This window comes from Cricetulus griseus, chromosome 2, assembly GCF_003668045.3.
Source record: "Cricetulus griseus strain 17A/GY chromosome 2, alternate assembly CriGri-PICRH-1.0, whole genome shotgun sequence".
Classification (NCBI taxonomy): Eukaryota; Metazoa; Chordata; class Mammalia; order Rodentia; family Cricetidae; genus Cricetulus; species Cricetulus griseus.
The window spans coordinates 381,835,778-381,843,106 of record NC_048595.1 but is presented as its reverse complement, the minus strand read 5'-3'; the positions used below and the strand labels follow the sequence as shown (position 1 = coordinate 381,843,106).

The 7,329-nt window shown below is 47.8% G+C and overlaps 1 long non-coding RNA gene across 1 annotated transcript; it reads right to left on the bottom strand.

The window, feature by feature from the left end:
- Nucleotides 1-971: 971 nt before the first annotated feature.
- Nucleotides 972-7,188, bottom strand: LOC118237808. The gene is made up of 2 exons (XR_004768621.1): nt 4,653-7,188; nt 972-1,212 (listed from the first exon to the last, which is right to left on the bottom strand). It is a non-coding gene; the product is annotated as an uncharacterized LOC118237808 (long non-coding RNA).
- Between the last annotated feature and the right edge of the window lie 141 nt (nt 7,189-7,329).

Here is a 7,329-nt window from a genome sequence, read left to right as displayed (position 1 = left end):
TATGCACTTTTTCTTAGCATAAGCATAGTTAGGAGCTGTGAAGTCCCCTGGTCTGCAGTAGCAGAGGTGGGTTGGGGGCAACTCCCCTAGGGTCACAAGCATCCAGCCCTCAAGAACCTGCCAGGGGGAGACAGGCAGCAGTGAAGGAGGACACATTGAAACCATTATTTCTCCGAATACAGAGACCACACAGACTCTAGGTGTGCAGGGGCTGCATCTCAGACATCCTCCCATGGAACCCACATAGGGCCCAATGAGCTGCCAGATCCATCCCATTTTGCAAAGGAGGGGGTGGTGTCAGCAGAACAGGGGATGACACTTCCCTGTTCCTCCCAGCAGTCAGAATCTAGAAGGAAGAGGCACTCTGATATTGTGCACTTCCTTCTCTACTCATGGGGAAACTGAGGTCTGTGGCCTGGAAAGGGGCTGGCAGTCACTGCACATGATGAGCTTGGGTAAGACTTGAACCCAAGTCCCTGCTTTTTGTTGTTGTTTTGATCTACATTTGCCTTCCTCCTCTGCCCCTGACCACGGCCTCATGGTCCTGGCCCCTCTACCTGTGACTTGCTGGCTCCTAAGAGAACTTTGAGGAGGCCAAGATCTCCTTTAGCTAAAGCCTACTTTAGCTTCTTAAACAGAAAGTGCCTTTAGCTTCCGTTCTGCCAGGTACAGCTGTGGTCCACAGCAGCCAGGGAGCCAGGTGTCCTGGAAAGGGGTCGTGGACATGCGTATGCCTCCCACACCCATTAGAACAACGTATCACTGCTGACCTGTGCCTTCAGTGGCCACCTTGACTGTCACTGACCATTAGCAGCAACCCTGACAGGTAGCAGGGATTTTCACAATCTTGGGACAATGGCTCTGGCCTCATCCAGTGTGTGTGGGGTCTCTGTAAACACCACAGCCAGCTGAGTAACAATTTACATTAGGCAAGAAGGAAATCCAGTTTAACACAATGTAGTCAGCTGGAGTTGTTTTAAATTTCTAAAGTCTGACCCTGAGCTATTTATTGCAAGCATGTTTAAGGATAGGACAATCTGGGGGGAAAGTTTCCCGGTAACAATTATCTCAATAAAGCTTAAGGTGTGGCTACATCAAGTCCTTTGCAAAGTATGTGTGACCTCTTCCACAGGATAGGTTCTACAGCTTAAGGGTCCAGCAGAGGATCTGATGTGGTGTAGGTCATCAAGAGGTCACTCAGGGTTTCTATTGCTGTGGAGAGAAAAACATTTAATTGTGGCGGCTGGTTTACAGTTCAGTCCATTATCATCATGGCAGGACATGGCATGCAGGCAGATGTGGTACTGAAGAGGTAGCTGCTATATGTTGATATGGAAGCAACAGGAAGTATACTGCATCACAAGGCCTGGCATATATGAGCCCTCAAAGCCCAACTCCACAGTGACACACATCCTCCAACAAGATCACACCCACTCCAATAAGGTCACACCATTAGTGCCACTCCCTTTGGGGGCCTTTTTCTTTCTAAACACCACAGTCACCAAGCTACAAAGTACTGTGACATCTCCACTAGGGATGGGTTCTATTGACTGAGAAGCAATGCTCAGGATAAAGGTCTAGGGAGGAGTGGTCCGGGATGATTCTGATGTGGTGGGTGCTACAGATAGTACAGATAATCAGGTTATTAACATCCATTCCCAGCCTTCTGGGTGGAAAACAGGTATACATCCCTTCCATTGAAGAGACAGTCTGCATATTTAACGTTCCTGGATTCCCTAGTGTTTATTTGTGAGCATAAGGACCTCCGAGCCCTCTACAATCCTACCTATATTCACTTACTTTCTTCACTGATTCAACATGCATTTATAGGCCTTCTGTGTGTCAGCTCCTGAGGGCAAACAGCTGTGTTCCTCCTCAAGGGTCTAGCATCACACTCAAGAATTACATTCCCTTGCCCCCTTTCCTATCCCTCAAAACAGTCCCTCTTCCTCTAGTTCACTTCTTCCTCCAAATAGTGATGAAGTGGCCTGGAAGGACACAGAGGTTCTGGGTAGGAACTGGCTCTTAGGGACCAGGGAAAACCAGACCTGGAACTGGGTCACCGATTCTCAATACTTCCTTGGAAAAATGATGCCTGAACTTGATGGGAAGGAACTTTCCAGACAGAAGAAATTACACTATAAGTTCATGGCTGGAAAGAGGGCAGCAAGTGCAGATGCCAATGTAACAGGACAGAGAGGCAGGGGGCTCCAGGGCATCTGGTCCCAGCTGCAGAACAGGAAAGGATTCAGGTTTGGCCTTCATAAAAGTCTCTCTAGCCAGGGATGGTGGTGGTACACATCTTTAACCCCAGCACTGGGGAGGCAGAGGCAGGTAGATCTCTGTGAGTTTGAGGCCAGCCTGATCCACATAGTGAGTTCCAGAACAGTCAGGGATACACAGAGACCCTCTGTCTCAACAAAATAAAAACAAAATAAGACAATACAGGGATTCTGGAGGAAAAGCATTATTTGTTAAAGGTTTTATTAATGTGTCTGTAATCCTAGAGTAAGTAAGAACATTCCGAGTTCAAGTCTATTTAGGATACTTAGCAAGATCCTATTTCAAAATAAAATCATCCAAAATGGCTGAGGATATATACCCCAGTGAGAGAGCACTTGGCAGCATGTTTAGACCCTGGGTTCAAATTCTTAGCACAAAAATAATATTATTCCAAATCTCCCCGATCTCAATTCTATAAGGTGTTGCTTTCAAAATCTGTGACTCCTTCCTTCTCACCAAGGCATCAGCATCTAATTATAATTGTAAGGTTGTCCCTTCCAGGGCAGTTTCAGTGGGAGCTATTAAAAGAAAAATAGAGTGCTAATGAGAGAATTCTAGATAACACTGAAGACAACATTCTTCGGAGGCTGGGGAGATGGTTCAGCAAAATGCTTGTCATACAAGCATGAGGACCTGAGTTCAGATCCCCAGCACACACATAAAAGGCTGAACTTGGGGGCTGGAGAGATGGCTCAGTGGTTAAGAGCACTGGTTGTTCTTCCAGAGGCCCCAGGTCCAATTCCCAGCCCCACATGGCAGCTCATAACTGTAACTTCAGTTCTAGGAGATCCAACACCTTCTTCTGGCACATGCAGTGCACAAACATACATGCAAACAAGATATACACATAGAATAATAATCCTTATTTTTTAAAGCTGGACTCAGTGGCACATGTTTTCAACTCTATCATTGAGCAGTTGTCACCAGGGCTTGCTGGCCAGCCAGCTGGTTTATCATAATTGATGAGCTCTAGGTTCACCTATCTTTTTTAAAAAATAAGATGCAGAGTAATACCTGGAATCAACCTCTGCCCCACTACATAGTCATACATACACACATGAACACACACAAGCAAGAATGCACACACATACATACAAACACCACATACACAAAATGTCTTTATTTCATGACATTAGAAATGGCAGAAGAGAGAAGGGAGAAACTTAACAGTTGGCCGTTTCACTTGCAGCAGGGTGACAAAGGGAGGAGCCTGTATCAGGTTTATCTTTTGGGCCACCAACCAATCATGACACAGAGACTTGTTACCAGTTTTGAATGATTGGCCTACCTTAGGCATGCTTCTGGTTAGCTCTTTTAACTTATATTAACCTCTTTCTCTTTATCTACCATTTGCCCTGCGGGGGCTTATTACCTTTCTTCTGTAGATCTGTCTTTCACTGCTTCTCTATGGTGGTGTCTCTCTTCCTTCTCTCTTGCTCCTTCCTTTCTTTCCGAGCCTGGATTTCTTCCCCTATTTATTCCCTCTGCCTGCTAGCCCCACCTATCCTTTCTCTGCTTACATATTGGCTGTTCAGCTTTTTATCAGACTAATCAGTTGCCTTAGGCAGGCAAGGTGAAATTGATGCAACACATCTTTACATAATTAAACACACATCCTTACATTTTTAAACAAATGAAGCATAAAAAAGTAGCACACAGTTAAAGTAATATTCTGCAGCATAAACAAATGTAACACATATTTGCTAGTTAAAGTATTCCACAACAGGGGCCCTTTCAGTGTAGACCTGGGGATGGCTGCATTTAACTTCCCAGATGAAAAAGAGGCTGGGGAGCCCTGTGTGGTAGTGTAGACCTGTGATCTCAGCACCAGGAGACGAAGGCAGGGGGATCAGGTTCAAAGCTAAAGAACAAGTTCTGAGCAAGTGGGGGAACCCTGGGCCATAAGAACATCAGGCCAGGAAGCTGCAAGTGTGCACTACCACCACCCAGCAAGCTGTTGCCTTTAGCAGATTTTCAGGGGAGGACAAAAGAACCCTTGAACATGTTCCTTGGTGGCCTGTTATAATCTGCCTACCCTGAGCATTGACTGATTGCCGTTTTTTTCTCCATTGGAGACCCAATCATAGACCAACAGAACAGTAAGGTTAGGGGCAATGGGGACTATCCAGTCTCTTACTGCACTGTACAGGCAGTAGACAGGGCTGATGGAGAGAGCTGGTAGCATGGGAATCTCATGAACCAGCATCTTCTTTAGCATGTCTCTAGGCCTCCGACCGGAGTCCACAGGCATTCGTCCTGACTAGCTCTTAGAGTAAGATTATCCCCAAACAGGTAAAGCTAAAAATGGACCCACAGACACCACCTCAGCATACTAGGCATGTAGGAACATGAAAAATCAAGCCACTGACCCATTAAAGAGTGACTCATGGTTGGTTTCCAGTTGCACTAAACTTGGCTTCACTGTTCCAGGGCCCGAGGAACTTCATGGAATGAGGTGCTGCAGTTGGGAGCCATTGGGTTCCCTTTGGTGTGTTCTGGAAGAGTAGAACTATAGAAAGGCAACAGACTGGCCAGACAAAGAAGAATTCAGGTTATTTATATCTTATGTTTTTTTCTGCTACAAAGAATTAATATTAAACACAACTAAGAAGACACATTTATTATCTTATGGTTCTATAGAGGGTTAGGAGTCCAGCAGAGCCCCATAGGACTAACAAGGCATTTATCATTATCAAGTCTTTCTGACAGTTTTTTTTTAAGTCTTATTGGCCCAGGCTGACAGTCCAGCCAATCTTTTTGCATATATATGTTCATGCATGTGGGCATACACACCACAACACACATGTGGAGGTCAGAAGAAAACTAGTCAGAGCTGCTTCTCTCCATCTATCATGTGGGTCCGGAATACTGAACTCAGACAGCCCACAACCCTCTTATCTTGAGTGCATGGATGACAGGTATGCACCATCTAGCCAGCTTGCTCCCCACTTGAAAGACATGAACTAACCACACTCATATTCAACTTGCTTTTCAACTGTTTCTTGATCTGGGTGCTGATCACTTAGACCATATTAAGAAAAGCCAGGAAAGTGTGGCACGCTTGTCCAGTGCAAGACATCTTATACCTACCACTTGGAGGAGTCCCCATGTGGACAATGAGTATTTCTGATGAGAAAACCCAAGTAACGGTCCTGTATTCAACAAATGTATTCAACAAATACATTCTGGCACCTGTCCTGGAATGGATGCCAGGGAAATTGGAATGAATTGATTTGATGTTGGTCCTTTGGAGGCAGGTGTGCGGGGTCGTGGGCAAGGGATTGCGTAGTGGCTAAAGACACAGTGCTTTGACCAAACTCTTCAGAAGGCTTCCCCGGGGGATGTGAGCCCTGAAGGTGATTATGGTGTTAGAGCAGCAAGGATTTCAGGCAAGAGCCTGGCCTGGCAGTGGGGATGTGTAGGCAGTGGTGTGACTTCCCTGGAAGAAAGAAGCAGATTGCTGCCAGGTTTTGAGAGCTCACACACACTGTCTGGTGGCCATACCCTTCCCCTCAGGCTCAACAGCCAAACCTCAGCTCTCCAGATTCACAATCAGTCACTTCAAACTTAATGCTGTGTCCTCATTAGCAGATGGGGGTCAAAGGCCATTAATTTTCTCGATGCACACCTTTTTACAGAGTCGCTCCTGTGTGTGACTCTGGGACCATGGAAGGAGTCAGAGTCAGGCCCTGTCCTGAGGGTGTCAGGGGACAGTAGCACAAATCTCTAGATAAGGATTAAACAGTGGATCAATGCTGCCCATTTCCTGCTCTGGAGTGATTTCCACACCTCATGGTGCCATACCTCCCAATGCAATCTTCCTTGGCCGACCTCTCTCCTCCATTCTCCATCATGTAGCCAGAATTTTTGGACACTGGGAATACAGCTGGCAGAAGACAAGCTTGCAGAACACACAGCATCGCCGTGGCAAAATACCATGGCTTAAACAACAGGTGTTTGCTTTCTCACCATTCTGATGCCTGCCAAGTCCAAAGTAATGATGGTGCTGGGTGCTTTGGTTCCTGGTGAGGCCTTGAACCCTTCTGCAGCTATGCAATGTGATGTTGGGAGGTGGTAAGGGTGTTGCGTAGAGAAATAGAAGAGGAGACCAGGCAAGGTGGGGTTTTGAGGAAATGTATTTGAGGATACTGGGACCCAAAGGAGAGGAGAAAACAATAGAAGACTTGGGAGAAGACACTCTGGATGGGGTGAAAAGTCGGGACAGGAGCTGACACTGGAGGTAGAGCTGGCCGAGAGCAGCGGTTCATGGCCACTTGCTGCCCTCCTGGGTAAGTACCACAGGGTGAGGTCAGAAGGCCTCTGGCGGCTGCTGATCCGGATCCTCCGCTCTTAGGTCAGGGGTGGATGTCCAGCTGTACTTTGTCCTTCATCAGAATCACATGTCAGCTGACCTCATCCACCTCTGGCCTCTACATAAGGCCTCAGCACAGGAGCTAAGAAGACAGGGAACAGTACCCCAGCCCCCTCCCCCAGTGTACAGTCAAGGGAACTGAGGCATCCCATCCTGCACCGTGGCCCCCAGGAGACCGAGCACTTTTTGAGGTGGTTACTTCTTGCGGAGTTCTGGGAAGCGAGTTCTCAGCAGAACCTAGGAGGAAGGTTCAGGAAGAAATAGGCTGGTGTAGTGGAGACAGAAAGGAAACAGGAGGGAATGCACAGGGCGGTGACAAAGCGCAAAATCAGTGCGGCGTAGAGGGGGCGGCTCAGAGGCGTGACTCTACTGGAGTGAGGTCGGGGGTGGGGTGGGGCTGGAAAAGGTGGGCTCCTGGTGGGGGAACAGGTGCAGCAGGGAAGGTCAGGAGGCCAAGGAAGGTGTGGGAATAGTGTGGGGAGGACATCACGCGACAGGTTGCAGCGAGGCCGCGGTGGGCGTTCGAAGTTGGCCGAAGCTGGCCGCAAGGAAGTGGGCGGGGCCAGGAGAGGGGGCAGGACCAGGGACAACTCACCGCCTTAGCCGGAAAGTGGGGCGGGGTTTTGAGAATAAGGGGTGCGGACCTTGCGTGCCGGAGGCGGAGAAAGGGCGGG